At 40.7% G+C, this 18,707-nt stretch overlaps 1 long non-coding RNA gene across 1 annotated transcript; it reads right to left on the reverse strand.

Moving 5' to 3' along the window:
* Nucleotides 1-1,883: 1,883 nt before the first annotated feature.
* Nucleotides 1,884-17,545, reverse strand: LOC138822805 (uncharacterized). The gene is made up of 4 exons (XR_011370636.1): nt 17,500-17,545; nt 16,366-16,455; nt 2,979-3,098; nt 1,884-1,971 (listed from the first exon to the last, which is right to left on the reverse strand). It is a non-coding gene; the product is annotated as an uncharacterized lncRNA (long non-coding RNA).
* Nucleotides 17,546-18,707: the final 1,162 nt, after the last annotated feature.

Genomic DNA, 18,707 nt, shown 5'->3' on the forward strand with positions numbered 1-18,707 from the left:
AAGGAAGGATCTGCTGGGGAGAAGTTGCAGAAGCAGTAAAACATGCATTGTGCCCACAGAAATGGTGAGAACCTTAGTCTAGACATATGACGAAGGACTCAAAGCAAAGGATAATTCTGCAGATCTCTAAATTCTAGAATGATAAATCAATACTTTAAACTCTTTTAGCAAGGCATGTGATAAAGGAGGGACAAATGAGTGGACTGTCAAATGGGGAGGAGCAAAGGAAAAGAAGACAAGAAGAAAAAAATGATTGGTCATTTGGGATTTGAAACTGTGAAATAAAGAAGTTGTACTTTCTAAAGAGAAGGCCCTGGATAGAAATTTCAACTCTACTTCTTAGTATTACAAGTTTGTATTCATGGTTTTCTCTCAGTAAGCTTCAGCTGGTGACTATCAAATAGAGGTCACAGTGTCCATATCACAAGACTGCTTATGGAGAACCGAATGAGCCTCTATGGAGCATGGCACACATCTGATGGTCGGGCAAGTCCAGTCAGTCATCTCTCCACTCAATATCCACAGGGCTCTCCTGAGGCCTTGGAGTTGGGAAGAAGTTGCCTTCATCAAATACGCTCCCTCCTCTCATGTTATTTAGTTAGTAAAAAGCCATGTTTGCCACTACAACATTTGAAGCTTGGTTCTCAGCCTGGGCATGGCTAGGACCCAAACTGGCAGTCAAAAAGTGAGCAAGAAGAAAAGCCCAGAAACTGCCACTGTATCAGAGTCCTGAGCAGTGTTTCAAACCTCGTGTCTCTATTAGGTTGACAGCCTGGATGGCAGACACACATGGCAAGAGTTTCCCTCTTGTTGCCCAACAGAAATGACTGGCCTCAGAAAGCTGTCCTCCAGACACATATCTATCCACGCCTTTCTACCTGTCATCTTCTGCCAAACAAGAGCAACTCACTCCTCATACTTTCTCAGTCATGTTGAAATTTCTGCCCTTTGTTCTCTGTATTTGTAGGGTTAGAGCCTGTCCAGCAGAGTGAGGAATGATAGCTACAGAAATATATCATCAAGAACTCTGGTAGGGCATTCATCAAACAATTGGCTTAGCTGGAAGAAGCAGTCCTCTTTTCAGAAAGCAAGATTGAGTTTGCCAGCCATGGGGCACCCACTGCTGCTCTACAAAGGAAGAGGTTCCGGAGAAAAGAGCTCTTCGGGCCACTTCCCCTCAAACATAGCAGAAAATGTTTCCTGCTGAGCCCTAGCAGCCCAGCCTCTGGTGCCACAGTGGTAACACTCACAGCAGGTGACCTGGAGCCAGTACTGGGACTTTCTTGATAGATTTGTTTGTATCCTTGAAATGCCAGAAGTGTTGGGGAAACAATGAGGGAGCAGAGAGGACAGGAGGAAGAGAGAGCAGAATGTTCTTTAATAGCTTCAGAAAAACAATAACCCGAGCAGGAAATAAAACACAAAGAAGTTCTGCTTGCCATAGAAGTGAGGCTGACAAGACAATTGTCCCAGCTGTATGGTAGGTATAAAGGCTTGGGAGGTGACAGACTGGGGAACTCACAGGGTTCTTTCCAATAGCCATCTTTGCAAGGACCCCCACATTATGTACAAGACTCAGTATACAAATGAAATAAAGGAGTCCAAATGAAGGAAAACATGCAGGTAAAGGTACTAAAATGTACAGCTTTGTCCTTCACAGTCTTCTTTCAATTTGTCTTGATGCTTTATACTTACTGTTTAACATCATTCTAAGAAAAATGAACATTTTTAAATACTAGGAGCATTTTACTAATCATGTTTACATTCTGTAATGTCAGATTTAAAGGCAAATATAGAAGCATAAATTAATACACAGGATCACAGAAATCATGCAATTCCTATTTTATAGCTGACATCAACAGGTATACTTTCATCCTACCTGAGTGGAGAAGACTGCACCAAGCTAACTTTAGGGCTCTGTCTCACTTCTTGCTGCACATCATTCTGCCACGTCTCTCTACCTTCACCTCACTGGTGGAGGAAAGGATTGAAAGAAAAAGAACTGGTGATTGTCTTGTCTTTCCCTTTCCTCCCATTTCCAGCATCACTGGCTGCCTAATTCAGTAAAACAATGTGGGTAAGAGAGGACCCGATAGTGCTCTTTGGTCACTCGTGTTGCTTAGAATGTTATCATCTTCCTTCTGTCCACAGAGCACATTCAGAATTGCAGCATGGATTGAAGACCTGTCTGCATCTTTGCTTACAGTTGTAGACTCATATACTTACTTTGTGTTTGTCTGGAGTCTTGCTAAATTCCCTGTCATGGGCCCACTGAATAAAGAGGGAGGACATTGAAAATAGGGTGGTAAGTATCAGTGGCACTCACATACTGTGCCTGTTCTCTGCTTGTACTCATGCTCTGCTGTCTCATCAGACTTTGCTTACAGAACACAGATTCGGAGACAAAATTATCAAGACTTTTGAGGCAGAGACAGCACAGCATTAACCCAATGTAGGTCCTGCACACAGTCTTGGAGCTGATTTCCTTAGGTTTATAAACTTCCTCAGGAAACTTCAGTCTACCCAGAAAAACCCACGGTCTTCCCAGATGACTGAACTCAGTATCCTATAGGATCAGGACAATCTCATGATATTCTTCCTCAACCTACTGTGGTGGATGGAATAATATTTCAAAAAAAATCACTTCCCGGAAATAACATTGAAAGGCACCTGTCCCTATTCAGGTAGTAGGAGGATCTGGAGGCCAGAAGTGAGGTAGGTGCATGTTCAACTGGGTCTGGGCAGAGAGAGGGAGTGGCCAGCTGCATGGTGGGAACTCTAGGTATGGGTGGAGCTGAGGACCAAAAGTGGACATAATGTTAACAACCATCACTATAGATTAGTTAAGAATTTCTAAGTAAGATCATCTTGGATGTAGAAAAAGCCCTGAATCTAGTGTCTACACAGGGAAAGATGAGACACACAGAGTAATGCTATGGGAAAGTGGCCATGTGAAGAACAAGATTGAAGTAACATACCTACAAACCAAGGAACATCAAGATCCACCAGAAGCAGGAATGGTTAAGGAAGACTTCTCCTGGGGAATCAGGAGGTATGGCTCTATTGACAGCTTGATTTCAGACTTCTGGCCTTCAGTACTGTGAGAGAATACATTTCTGTTAAGTCACTGTATTTGTGGTAGTTTATTATAGCAGCACTAGAAAATAATGCTCGTGGCTTTCCTTCTTTCTGCTCTACCTTCTCCACCTCACCCAACACAACCCCAACACATCTATCCTGCTATTATTCTTTAAAACCACTCAGCAGAGAGCATGGCACACAACTTTTATTCAATCAACAGTAGCTAAGCAAGCTTCCTTTTGTCTAGTGTGAAGAGGTAGCTCAATATATAGCTTTCATATAAGCAACTATAAGAGTGGCTCATGTTTCCCTAAAGATTCAACATAGGCTTGACTTTCATCCAACAAGTTCTCCCATCACTCTCTGAATAAATCTTTATATATCCCAATAGTTTTGTTGGAGTTTACTTACTTATCCCTGCTTAACAATCTAAAGGCTTCCATAACCATGGCCTTACTCAAGGTGGTACAGCTATAGTGGCAAATAAGACAAAAGAAGCCCCTGCTCTCAGGAAGCCCATGGTCCAGTGAGGAAACAGATGATACACAAGGAAACAAAAGGTAATGTAATAAGATTTCAGACAGTGATGACAACTATGGAGAATAAAAAGATTGACAAGGGGAACCATGGTAAGAATGCAAGATCTCTTTTAAATAGAATTGACAGGAAAGAGTCTCTAAAGAGATAACACTGTAGCTGAGACCTGAATACAGTCCGGGGACATACCATAAAGTCAGAGAGAAAGCACCTAAGACAGAATGTGAGTGCAAAAACAAGTTATAAGATGAATGAGAATGTCATGAGATTATAGTACAGGAGAAAAGGGGAATCTGAGAAAACGGAGTTAAAGCAAAGGTGGAACCCAGCTCATATAGAATCTCATAAGCAAGAAAAAAGGGTTATATTTTATTCTAAGGTAAGATGTTGCAGGGTTTGAGCAGACAGTGACTCTTATCAGGGAGGGCATGTCAATGGCTTAGAAGTTCCCTCACAGGACCTGGACAAGGACCAAATGCTTCTTTGGGCAAGTTCAATCCTTCATAGCACATAACTGTATTAGACTGTAAGTTCTGCTAGGGAGGGCTACAATATTCATCTTTACATCTACTTCATACAGGTAGGTACTCTGCAACCAATCCCTACTGTACATCAGCTGACAAATTCATGGGCTCATTTTAGGATCTCTGCCACTCAGTTTGAGAAAACTCTCCATCTCTAATCCATCATATCTAGAAAGTGTCCACCTTCCTAGCACTTAGCACTATCTCCAGGAAACCTTCCAGGTCCTCAGAGACATTCATACTAAGGGAGCAGAGTAAGACTTATTTGAATTTGAAAACCAGGACCATATGAAACAGGTGGTGATGACTGCAAAATGCTACCCCCACAGCTGTTGTCTCGCCATTTTCAGAAAATGGGCCAATAGGCTTCTCTTTTTATGAGATGGCATTTCTGCACCAACTGTTTTAACTTGTCCTCAGCCTGGAAATGAATTGGCAAAGGATGACAAAACCAGCCAGACTGTGGCCATTGGGAATATTCTGGTCGAAGGCTCAGGGGTACAGCAGGATACCCAGGCTCATCATGGGCCTGGAGTAGGAAGTGTGCCAGAAGGGAACATGCTTTTGCATATACTTCCTGGAGACTTACGATGTTCTTTAAGGCCAAAAATTTAAAGCTGTCCGTCATCATGATCAAGGGGCCTTGTACCCTGCTTCCAGTCCTGGCAGTATTCGGTGGAGTCAGAGGCCCATTTCCATTTCTATTTCTATCACTCTAGCTCTAGAGTGTAAGCTCCTTGACAGTTAGCCATCTTCTGTGTTCACATCCCCAGGGTCAAGCACTGGTCAGCACTCAACTATTGGTTGATTGTTAACTATACAATGCCAAATGAGTTGAATTGCTGCTAGATGTAAAACAAATCAGTAAAACAAATCAGCTACTCCAACCACTCCAAAACCTGGTATTTAAATCTGTATGCTTTATCATTGTTTACAAGGTTCTGGGGCATCTTGGTGGCTCTGATGCCTGAATCTGGCCTGATGGAACTTGGCATGTCCATGATAGTTACCCTCATTTGCCTGTGAGCAGGTAGAAGAGTAACCAGGTCTAGAATTGCCTCTGGACCATCCTAACTAGCTGTCACTGAGATTTCAGGTGGAGCAGGGTCACGTCTTTTATCATCCAGCTGACTACTCATAACCATGAAAAATCTCCAAGAATACAAGGCCTAACTCAGGAATAACACCTCATCATTTCCACCACATCAAAATGGCCAAAGCAAGTCACAGACCACCCCCAGATTTACCAGACATAGGAAATGAGATAGCATATCTTAATGGGAGAAATTGCCACATTATGTTATAAAGAATTGCAAAGTACATCATGGCAATTTGTGCAGACTACTATATATGTATAGATAGATAGGTAGGTAGGTAGATAGATAGATAGATAATTTTAATTTTATGGCTAAAAATACATGTAATATGGAAAATAGTCACTATTCCATTGCAAATACTTTAAGAAGCACTTCAAGAAGATGGGCTGTTAATTCTTAGAACTCATGCAAAATTTCATTTCTCATCATGTTGGCTCTTAGGCTCTAGAAGTATTGGAAGCAGAGATTCAGTTATTTGATTCCTCCTTGTGGTAGGGAAAGAGTAGAAATAATAAGAATCATGGTGTTTATTATTTTTAAATAACAGCAAATGGGGCAAGAGCAATACCCATCTCACAACTACCAACTACAGACCAAACGACTGCTACCTTAAGTATTCATTGTTTCCAATCCTTACAAATCTCAGAAGTCTTTTTCAAACATTCCCCCAATGTGGAAAGGAGCTCAGAAAAGGAACCTACATTGTCTGAGCAGTGATGGTGGAATACATGATCAGGTCTGCCTAGTTCTAAGTGAGAGCTTTGTCCATTATGCCAAGCTCATATCTAACCATTCCAGGAAGAGAATCCAAATTGGGGAAGTAATTCACTTTATATAGCTTGACCCTCGGATACTTTAGAACACTCAAGCTCCATGGTACCATCTTGCTTCTGCTAGAAAAAAATGTCTTCTGGTCAATACAAGGTCAAAGTTTTAGTAGCCATGAGGGCAGCTATGTTATTAAGGATTCTATTGTCTGGTTACTTAGGAAAAGAGTATAGCTTAATTTTATTAATTCATATTGATTTATCTAGCTTGGCTCTTCCCACAAAGGATTTGAGAAAACTTAAACAAAAACAATACAGCTGAAAATAGAATCCCGGAAATCAGACGCTGGTAGGATGTATTCCCAGAACTACTTTTTCCCTGATATCTTTTACTGTTCTATGTGGACAAAATGAGAAATCATCACCACTGTATCTCAGCTTTGGAAGAGGCACAGTGTGCCTCCAACCAGAGAACATAAAAACCACTAGGGAATATGTTTAGAATGCATATTACTTAGCCCTACTCCCAGGCCCTGATTCAGACCTTCTGTGTAGAACCTTAAAAGGTGTTTCAAATAAGTTTTTAATTCCCCCAGGCAATTATATTGCTAGGGACACATAGAAAAATCTGATAAAGAAGACCTGATAAAAATCCAGAGTACTTAACAATGAAGGAATTGTCTTAATAGCATTCACTGCAAATTTACATACTTCTTTAGAGTCTTCCATATACTGAGCCCAGTGCTTTGCATCAGAAGTTGAAAGATTAGCAGACAAAGATCCTTGCTCCTAAGACTTCAAGTCTAACTACAAAACAGTGAATTACATAACCAATGGTGGTTCATCCTTCTTAGTGCCACAACTTACAAGCATAAATCTTTTGAGGATAGCTCATGAGTTTCATCACAAGGAAGTGAGGATGGTAGATAGCCTGGACTCCACAGGTAAACCTCTGTTGAACTTCTGCTGTTGAAAGCATCTGGCTTGGAACTGGCTGATGGTATTGTCTAACAGAAAAGACTATTCTCCACTAGGAAGGAAAGAGGGCAGGGTCTGACAAAGCTGGGCACTGCATTGAATGTTAGGTTGAGAATTTTGGTTTTTATTTTCATATCAATGGGAATCCAGTGCTTTTTTTAGAGTTTTAGCTTAAGTTTCATTTATTTTACCAACAGCAGCATATCTAAAATATCACTCAGACTCACTGATGGAGATCAGATGGGAGGGATAAAGAGGGACTAGTTGGCCTATGTGTGTATAGAGAGAGAAGGTGACAGATAACCTGCAGGCTAAGAACTAGAGGAACAGTAATGGGAAGGGACTAGTGAGGTCTGTTAGTTGAATGGACTCTACCAGAGGACCCAGCCTTGCCAAGCAGGCAGGTGATTTTGGCAGCATCCGCTAGCACTAATCAACAAGTTTGGCTGGAACCTTTCTCCTCACAAGAACCCAGCATGATGGCTTCAACAGCTTGCCTTGGTATGGGACTGGCAAGTCCACTGCAACATAGGCAGCCTGCCGGAAGCCATGTGCCCTGCTTAATTCTTCCACAAACCTACTGCTTGCAGTTATGCAGACATATTCAACCTTTATATGGTTAAGGCCTTTTAAATTCCCAAGGAAAGGTGGCAGAGAGCTGTTCCCGCCCAAGCACAGTGATGGAGAGGAAAATTGTCAGAAGTGATTCTTGGCTGAGATTGGCAACATACTCTGTCACTGGAACCTATCAATAGACCAGGCTGATGATGTTTTTCACTTAACACCTAGCGACAGGGCTGTCAGAAACTGGCAGGAGATTCCTGCATGCCCTGCCAAGAAAGAGGAACATGAAAATCTGTCGAAATCCATGCTTGTTAATAAATATACCCCTGGAATTCTTTTTTAAGGAACTCAAGGCTTCAGATGTCTAGGCAGTATTTGCCAGGGATTCAGACAGTACAGCCGTGCCAAGAGGTTTCTCTCCAGCACCAGTGTCCACATGACTTTGATTACAGGAAGAAGGGGAAGTCAGAGGGATAGTGAAGGGCAGACCTAAAGATACTAATCTCTATAAAGTCAGTGCAGGGTGAAAAGCATATGACACAACCATCCAGACTCTTTTGACATACTGTAGGCCACTGGGGCCACTGAGGTAACTGGGCATGGGGAATTTGACACTAGAAGACTTCAGAATCTCCTGTGCTGGCAAAGGACTCTGGGAGGCCTGGGCCTGGTCCCTCCAGACATTGCCCTAAATGTCTTTTTGCTATGCAAATTTTGTTTTTCATTATAAGAAATCTTACCTTGGGTCTGAATTATAAACTAAATATTGTGAGACATCTGCATGCATCACCAAACCTGGGGGTGGTCTTCTGGACTTAGGAATATGGTTAACTCAAAGCCAAGCCAATAGTCATAAATGTATGTTAATAATTAGCATAAGAATGATTTGTTACCAAAAATAAAACTAAGGGAGATACACAGGATAAAGTGAAAATATCTAAACCAGAGGTAACCACCAAATAAAACCACAACCAGACTGACCTATACCCCCTGAAGTTATTTATTCAACTACTAGCTACTCCAAATGGTAACTTTTCCAATCTAAGAGTCTGTAAAGTATCCTCTTTATGGGGTCAAGATAGCCAAAAATAGATGAATTTGCCTCTGATTAAAATTGTAGATAAGTTACCATTCCTAAGGCCATATGGCAGAAACAGCAACCCTAGGAGCATTATCTTGTTAATCCTTAATCTACCTCTCTGGAAGAGGCACAGTACTCTAAGCAGGTAAGTAAACAAGTACTGTTAATACTGTATTAGTGTCCTGTGCCTGCCACAACAAACTGCCACAAACTAGGAAGCTTAAAACATATAACCCTTTAAGATTTCAATAAAGTAGCAGGATACAAAAACAACATATAAAAAGTGCTGTCTTGTCTATAAATAATAAACTCACTGAAAAAGAAGTCAGGAAAGCAATTTCACTCACAATAACCTTTAAAAAATAACAAAATAGCCAGGCGCTGGTGGCTCATACCTATAATCCTAGCTACTCAGGAAGCTGAGATCTGAGGATCACAGTTCAAAGCCAGCACAGGCAGAAAAGTCTGTGAGACTCATATCTCCAATAAACCACTAGAAAACCAGAAGTGGCACTATGGCTCAAGAGGCAGAGCGCTCGCCTTGAGCTGAAGAGTATAGGGACAGCACCCAGGCCCAGGATTCAAGCCTCATGACCAACAAAAACAAAAAGAAAAAGAAAAAAATACCTAGGCATAAATTTAACCAAAGAGGTCTAAAAATCTTTGCAATGAAACATAAAGCCCTGAAGAAACAAACTGAAGATAATTCAAGAAGATGGAAATACTTGGCCTGGATCAGCATAATTAATAAAACACCATATTATCAGAAGAGATCCACAAATTCAATACAATATCCATCAAAATCCCAATGTTATATTAATAGGAATAGAAAAGTCAATTCAAAAATTCATGTGGAAACACAAAAGACCCTAAATACCCAAAGTAAACATGCATACAACTACAATGCCAAAAGTATCACAATATCTGATTTCAAACTATACTACAGAGCCATGGTAATAAAAGTAGCATGGTACTGGCACAGAAGAGACACAGCTTAATAGAATAGGAAAAAAAATAAATTCATGAAGCTAATCTATCTGACTCTTGGCCAACTTAGTGAGGGGAATATATATCCACAAAAGCATGTATGTACTTAGAAACCAAGCTGTAGAGATTAAGGAGTGTTGATCTCTCAAGATTGTTAAATTGTCAAGATCTATATGGCATTGTGATAGAACTAGTTAACTAGCTTTTGATATATAATAACTATTTTCTACGGACTGATTAAATGTTTCAGAGGATTGTGTTCTTTGAATATGTACACATGCCCACATTAGAGGAAAGATAACCTCTTAAAACAAATGGTGCTAATCAAAAAAAAAAAAAAAAGAACCTCGGGGAAGGTAGGGAGGGAGGGGATGGTAGGGGGAAAACAATGGAGGGGGTAACAATGTTCAAGAGGAAGTGTACTCATTACCTCACTCATGTAACTGTAACCCTCTGTATAGTATCTTTACAATAAAAAAAAAAACAAGTGGTGCTGAGAAAAGTAGACATTCACATCCAGAAGATTAAAACTAGATGCCTTTCTCTCATCCTGTTTAAAAATCAATTCAGAATATATCAGACCTTAATATAAGACCTGTGACTTTGAAGCCACTAGGGGAAACACATCTGTAAAATCTCTTGTTCCAAACAAGGTCACATTCACAGGTTCTGCTAATGAAGCCATAGACACAGCTTTTGAGAGTCACCATCCAGCCCACAACATACACCAAAGCTTAGTTCCCTGCTATCTCAGACTAGCAACCTAATCTTTCAGTATGTCACAGGATTACTCTGATAAGATCATACATGAAAAACAATTTACAAGTGGTCTGACCCATCCTCAGAGTCCAGTAAATATTAGCTATTATCAGTGTTTATCACCATACAATTGTTCATAAGAAGAACTAGGATGTGAACTGGCATGTGTAACTACTATTTACTCATACCTGAATTAGAGAAATCTTTATAGACTCAGGGATCACGCTCCCATCAACCTTGTAATTCCTCATTGGCCCACAGCCTGCAAAGGGGCAGAGTTCCCCCAGGACTTCCTCCTGAAGCCCTCAAAGAATAATTCTGGAGCATCTTGGCTTTTCTGTTTCACCATCTCAAAAACCCGACAGTAATTACAGCTGCCACTCTAGAGTGCTTTGAGGGTTATTGAGTTAATGACTATAAAGTCTGTGGAACTCTTCAGAAGAAAAAAGCCATAAAACCCAGATAAATAAACCAATCAGCACGTGTTTACTATGTCCACAGGGTGTACAGTCCTGTGCTTGAAAATAAAGAATAAAGGAGAAAAAAGCAAAAGAAAAGAAGAAAGAATGTTAGTTCAACCAAAATCTTTCCAGGCCAGAGTACAAAGGACAGCCATAAACTAAAGAATTATCACCCTCCAAGGCTACAAAATGAAGGAGGTACCTATAAACCCATAAGAAAAAGATATAGATTGAAAAAGAAAAAACAAAAAACAAAAACAAAAACCAGGTCAGAGGATTTGGGGGTAGGCAGCTTATAAGAAAACATAGCTAGCCTATATGAAATGAAGAGAAACATGACTATCCTCACAATTAATAAAAACAAAAATAAAATATCATTATCAGTTCTGATGCAGGAATTTTTAACTTTTAGTTTTCTGACAAACAGTATATAAACTGTGTATGTAAGGGAATTAGCTCCCTCAATCCACTTAGGAGGAAAATATAAATTGGAGTAACTTCTGGGAAAGTAATTAAGTGCAAGAGTAATTAATATGTATATATATATATTAATATATATCCCATCTCCTGAAACCCATTATAATCATCCTGTTAATATGGTCCCAATACCTAAGGAGAGAAGAAGAAAGGAAAGGAAAGAAAAGGAAAGGAAAAGAAAGGTGGCTTTTACTGATTCAATGGGCCACTCTACAGGATGAAGTCATCTTGAAAAGGATAATTAGACCTCCAATTGGTTTTTATTTTATTTTATTTTCTTGCCTGCAGTTGGCAAGCAGGGAGATTGTGTTACCTCCATAGCCGCCAACAGCAAAGCACGGTTCCCCCTATTTCCATAGCAAACCCGTGAAAGAGAGAAGCCTGCTGGTGCAAACTGCTTTGATGGGAGGAAGCATCTAAAATGCATTTTAATTTCAATTTGTGTGAATCTTTTGTATCAAATTACAGATCTGGGGCAGGATGCAGCTCAGTGAAGAATCCATTTTCCATCACTTTGGATGTATTCGTTGTGCTATCAAGGGGTGAAATAATTATGGCTGAAATCCTATCTGTGTTGTGACTGCTTCTGTCCCATTTACCATGTTGATCAGGTCAGGCAGCAGACAAAGGGTTGGTATTCACACTACTGCTTCCCATACCCCACACCGAGGCACAAGAATGACCAATAATCCCCAGGCAAGTTGACAAGTCTAAGGGGCTTCTCACTCAAAAGCAACCATGCCCATGTCTGATGCTAACTACATGATCACCAGTCAACTAGGACCAGCCAAGGTGGCTTGAACAAACTAAAATAGAAGCTGGAACAATTCATTAAGCAGTGGAATTGTACAAAACCACTAAGTAACTGATTATCAGTTGCTGATTTACCTAGTTGCTTTATGCATGTGAGAATGAACCTTCATTTAGAGGCCTAAATATAAAGGGCTAGCAAAGCCACTAATGCTTAAATATTTCTTCTTTCTCTGGTCTGACACATCAGGATGGTCACTTTAGGGGTGCACAAATTCTTATTCAAGGTAAATGAGGTTACTGGATTAGATCTCCTAGATCTCCTTGACTGGACTGTCTCATCCAGCTACTGTGTGTGTTGGCTGCTACCAGCTCACAGATGCCTATGATCTCTGCAAGGTCATCTAGGAATGACTCTTTACACCAGAAGTTACAGGGGAAGCCAGTCTTAAAACTGGTGTAAAAGGCCATCCCCCTGGCCTTTGATATCTGTAACATGACATATCCAGGACACCACTCTCCATGGATCAGGTTAAGGTTGATAACCTTATCTTTAAGAGGAACACACTATCCTCTCCTCTTCACACTCTCACATTATTTTCCTGAGAGCAGACCTTCCAGAAGTCCTGTGTGCCCAAACTGCTATCACAGGCTGTACTTCTAGAGAACCCAACTGCACTGGAGTTGCCTATCACTGCTAGAGTAAATTACTAAATAATGTAAATGGATTATCTTACAATTCTGAAGGCTGCATTTGTCAGGGCTGCATTCATTCCATAAGCTCCAGGGAACAATCCATCCCTTGCTTTTCACAATGCTAGAAGCTGCCTGCATTCCTTGCCTCATAGCCCCACATCACTCTGACCTGTGTTCAGTTCTGGCCCTGGGACTCTTATCCTGTCATCCATAAATATCTGCCATCTGACAGGAGGTATTGGGTAGCTGTGCCAGTCATGGTTATGGCAGGAAACAGATGGTATGCCAAAGGATTAGGTAAGATAAGGAGAACCAAAAAGAGATGAGACAACCCAGAAATTGCAAAAAGGGGAAGCTGCTACCACCCTCAAAGTTGAAGGGGATACATTAAGTGAGGGTAAGCAGACTTCAGTAAGATCTCCAAGCACTGAGAAAGGGTCACCTTACAGGAGATACACAGAAAAACACAACCACTAAAACTCATGCCCCATCAGAAAGTGAGCCAGGAATTCAAACGTGCTCAACTCCATTTCTTCCTTCCCTCCAGTTTCCTGCCTAGTGCCTCCTGTTGGCCAAACCCAATGAGAAGTCAAAGGGCAGGAGAACTAACAGATGAGTCCACAGAGGTACACATAGAAGATGTCAGCTTAATGGCTAAGTATAAATCAAGCCACACAAACAGAAATAAAAATCAACTTACCTCTCAGAAGCTTTTATTTCTATGAAATAGACAACAGATACCAGAGAAACTTAAAAAAACTTATTTGGAAATCTAATTTTGCACTTCAATAACACATACCTTGGTAGACAGCCAGATAACAACTCAGGTGTCTGGAGCACCCCTTCCCCTAGCAGCCTGATAAAAGATGCTTCTTCAGAACAGGATGGGAGCATTCGAGGATAGTGCTTGGCTCTTTACTATCCTCTGTGGCAGCAGATATTGCTAAGATTATGATGCCTGTCTCCACCCACAGTGATTTTGGCACTTTCTAGTAATCATGTCTCAGAGAATCAATGTCACTTTTCTTCAGTTACCAGGTCTCAATTGTGATGAGCCAGCAGATACTTTACTCACTACCCTGCTCCTCAGTCACCTCAGGAACTTGTTTCAAAAAGGGATATCTGTGATCAATTTCCAGTGAGAAACATATAAAAATTTCTACTCAACTTTGCAGGTTTTAAGTAGGATTGTTCTCAAAAATCTATCGCCTGAATCTCCATCTCTATGCTGCCGCTAGCTCTCCTGCACTCAGGACATCCTCACTCAGCAAAGCTGCCAGCAGTAAGACTCAGCCCATTGTGACTACCTCAGCCTCTCATGCCATTTCCTTCCTCAGAATTCTTCTGCAGTTGATGACATCAACCACTTGTTTTACCGTCTCACATTGCTTTGCTTTGGAGGCCATATTTTCTTTCTTTAAATACATTTACTTTTATCTCCAACTATATTATCAACCAGAGGATACAAACACAAACTCAAGTGTCTGTAGGAACCAAGTAATTAGAGGTTATGATCGCTGGATCAGAACACCATTAATCAGGACTGGAAAGAACACTTGCCTCTCCTAAAATATATGTCCATATTGATTATGTCTATACATTAAGTCTACTATTTGTCAAGGAAGTCAGAAATCGGGACACGTATTTATTTGAAATCATTTGTCTCTCAAACGTTAGTAACTTCCTACCAAAAGAAGCTTGTGTTTTTAGGTCCCATGGTTTCCCTTATTTGCAATATCTAGTATAGGTATGAATCAAGCGAAAAAGGTCAGATAATGTGATGTTAGGAAAACGAACCCTTAAATATGTATTTTAATGTTTTCGTTTCTTTCATGCATGTGTTTCTAACGCATTTATAAGATTATTTCTTTGTTGCTTTGTATGTCCCTCCCCCACAGTGTAACCCCCGCTTTCACTATATTTGATGTCAGTATAACATGTGGAGGAGATGGGGACAAACAAGTTGTTTAAGGATTCAGGTGGACCTGTTGCAACAATAAGTACAAAATGTCATGTCAAAACCAGCTTTACCATGTCGGTGTGGGGGGAGGGAGGGGGGTATGATTGGGTGGGGGGGAAGGGGGAGGCTGGGAAGGGAGGTGAAGGGTAAACAAAGGAGGAGGCTGCAATGCTTGGTAAGAAATGTATGCATTATCCTGCCCATGTAATTGTAACCCCTCTGTACAGTATGTTCTCAAATAAAATAAAATTAAATTAAATTAAAAAAAAAGAAGCCTGTGTTTTGCTGAATAATATCTGTTTTACATCAGACAAAAGGCAGGGTCAAAATAGTCCTCCTTCAGGACCAACTGAACCCAACATGACAGCTTGGGAGAATGCTAAGGCCCCAGCAGGTCTTGAAATTCACATTTTGTTAGCAGAATTGACTGGGGTCTGATTTTTCTAGAAACAGCCTGAAAGTTTGCATCAAAACTCAATCTCAGGAAGGAGATTTTAGGCTGTCTTGATTAAAGATTAAAGCCAGAGCAATGTTATGCTGAGGTGAGAGGTGATAATGACTTGGTTTTTCACAAACATTTGTGCAATATTTGACATCTAGAATGCTGGACACAAGAGACACTTCCCAGGAACAAGATAACCTCCCTCTTCTCAGAAGTCTAAATGTGAAATACATGGGGAAGCTGACAAGGGAGGATAGGAATAAGGCATACAAAAAAGAGGAATGCAGATGGCCAACTAAAGCACACAAAAAAGGACTTCATCATCACCAGTGTTCAAAGACATTTAAAGGAAAAGCACTTCACCTAGGCAAAAATTAAGATGCAATAATACTGACATAGGGAAATGGTTATTCTCAAAACTGCAGGTGGGAATATAATTTGGTAAAGGTACTTCTGAGGCAATGAACCACTACCATTCGCATGTAGATGGGCATCTCCTGTGCCAGCAATTCCACTTCTTTGCAGCTACCCGGAGAAACACTCTCAGTACACAGACATATTCAAGATGCTCAGAGAAACATCCAGATGTGTGTCAGTAGAAAGACTGTCAGAGCAAGCTGTCATCTGTGGTCATACAACAAAGCACTGTACAGTACACGATAGTAAGATAGATCGATATGTCCCAACATGGAAAGTTTCTGCGATTCAGTGCTTATTTAAATAACACTAATGTTAAATAATACCACACATTTTCTATGATATATACCCATAGTAAAAAAAATAGATTTTTCAGTTTAAAGAACTTACACCAAACTCATAACAGTAACAGTTTCTTATATGAACTTAGAGACTGCTGGTGAGGGTCAAGATAACTTGAGACTTATTAGTTAATCTTTGAAAAATCATTTGTCCACATTACCTGTGTGGTTGAAAAAGTGTAAAGTAGATATATGATTGCTTTGTGGATCTATTATCTTTAAGACATCCTGTTCCCCTTTCTTAAAAGCCCCAGACTCATATTTCTTACAAAAACATTACAGAGCCATTTTTGGTTGATTATTATGGTGACAGTCCTATCAGTTCGCTACATGATTATCTTCACCTTTCCCCAAGTTTGAGACCTATTTTTTCTTTAAAAATGTATTTTCCTCCCTGCCCCTGCCCCCTTTCTCCTCCCCAAAAACAAGAAGCTATTCAGACTCACGTTTTGAGGCAACCTTGATACACTCAATCAGCAGGAACCTCGAAATTCCTGCGATAAATGTTCTGTTGGCTGCTAGGATCTTCTGGGAACCTGCAGCAAGGATAAGTTAGAGGTTTTATGGCTAAAGGGGACAGGCAACAAAGCCTGACTCCACGTGCCCAGTGTGTGATACCCCAGACATCTGTCACTCATCTTGAGGGCCCAGTGTTGAGGGTCTCATGGCACACGAACAGGTAGAAGGCTTTTCCAGCCTACCTTGTGGTGAAGACGCTTGCCCATGACCAAGACCCCTCCTACCACGTCCTGTCCACATTTGGAAGTGGTAGAATCATGATAGCCCACGTGGTAAAGCCAAGCCTCTGCTTCCCCTAGCAATTTTCTAGGCTCTGCAGTCTGGTTGATTGTGAGCAATCAACATGATGACATGTCTCAGGCTGTGGACCAGGGGTGGAGCAGTGAGGTCTTTGATGCTGGGCAGCACCTAGATCTGTATCCAGCCCTCCCCAAATCCTCTAACCGCTCAACACCACTTTGATAAATTGATTTTCTGCCTAATCAGGGTTGCTTTCTATTATTTGCATTTGAGAACTCTGACTGGCCTGGTGAGCTTATGAAAATTATTTAATGTCCTCTGTTTCTGCATGCATAAAAAAAGAAATAAAATATATTCTATATATTAAAATATATTGCATTAATGAATGTGTACAAATAGCAATATATCCACTGACTATATTTGTACATTTATATAAATTTATGAATATTATATATCCTATATAAAATCAATACAAAGGTAAAGCAGATTAAAAACTGCCCCTATACCTTTCTTCGAAGCTTTGGGGCAGTGGGGCTTGATGAGTTCTCAGGATTTATAGTAGACTGCAGTCGATTTCCACTCCTAGCATTTCATAGATAAATGGAAAGGCAAATGATACACGGCTTTTCAAGGAGGCAGGAAAATAAATTTGAAGATGGCGTTTGTGGACCTAAGCTTGAGTATAAATACACACTCCAAGCCTCCAGTGACTCATTACTTTGTGTCTAATCTGTGGTGACCTTTCATTAAAGGCCAATTTTCTGATACCAAATAACTCGCAACCATAAGCCAGCTGGCTTGGTGGCATTCACAGAACTCACCCATCCTAATATCAGTCACAGGAAACATCATTAGGATTGAAAATTTCTGGAAGAAAAAAAAAAACAACTCTCAGCCCTAGAGTGAAGTCTATGGCCAAACAGGTGACACAAGATTAATGACTTAGTTGGGCGCCCAAGCCAGCGTTCCCTCGTCAGCACAAGTAATCAAGAGGTGAGGATGTGATGGTTTGGATGGACCGCTGGGATCTAGGTGTGTAAATTAGTCTGAGTATGAGATTCTCTAGAGCCTGGAATTCAGCCTCCCCCTCTGCTCACAGGGAGAGTATAAACCCTAGGACAGAAGTGAGGCTGGAAGTCTGTTTCACAGCTCTGAAGGAGCCTTCGAAATGATCAGCCTGGGCCAGCGGAGACAAAAACTGAGCCGACCTAAAAATAAGGATGTCTCTTCCCACTTCCCTCTGGCCCTTCTACGATGCAGATACAGAGCTACCTTGTACACCACAGGGCAAAGCATTGCATTTCTCATTAAGCTGTTAACCTGGGAACTCCCAGGTTCCCCTGGACCTTCCTTCTTCCACAATCTCCTTCCATGACAAACCCCAAACTCAAATAGAGAAAATAGAAGCAAATCTCAGCCAGGAACCAAAGTGACCCTCTGCTTTAGTTCTTAAAATTATAACTAACCAGAAGAAAACATAGCTGTCTTAACTCATGATCTATTTAGTGCAGTTGAAGAAAATAACAGACATCCTTCTTCTCTTTCTTTCCACCCATATTTAGTCATGTCTTCAGGAAAAGTATAGTTCATAAAATATCTATTACTTGTTTCTCCAGCATGCTGTGAAACTCCTGTTCTTTCCTATGGAAAATTCATTCCAGGTGGTTCACATGGGCTACCCTTCCTATTCAGACACCCTCCTCAAGCTCACAGACATATGAGATCCCCACACAGCAGTGGGCACCTCAACCAGTGACTGGGCCAAGAATGTCTATATGACATAAGCCAGGCCAATCAGGTTCCTCCAACAAAGAAGCACCAAGAGAAAGTCTTCGTCCAAGACTATGTGTCATAAGGACAAGATAATTTTGAGCTGCCTCTGGTCACTTTCTGTGGAAATATGGGAGTGTAAGGAGCATGACATAAACATCCAAAGAGGTGAAAAGATAAATATAAACAAACACAGAGCCTATCAAATAAGCTATTTAAAGAATGCTGGCTAAAAGAAGATCAAAACAAGTCCATTCAC

The sequence above is a fragment of the Dipodomys merriami genome, unplaced genomic scaffold, assembly GCF_024711535.1.
Source record: "Dipodomys merriami isolate MVZ:Mamm:240054 unplaced genomic scaffold, mDipMer1.0.p SCAF_116, whole genome shotgun sequence".
In the NCBI taxonomy this organism is placed as follows: Eukaryota; Metazoa; Chordata; class Mammalia; order Rodentia; family Heteromyidae; genus Dipodomys; species Dipodomys merriami.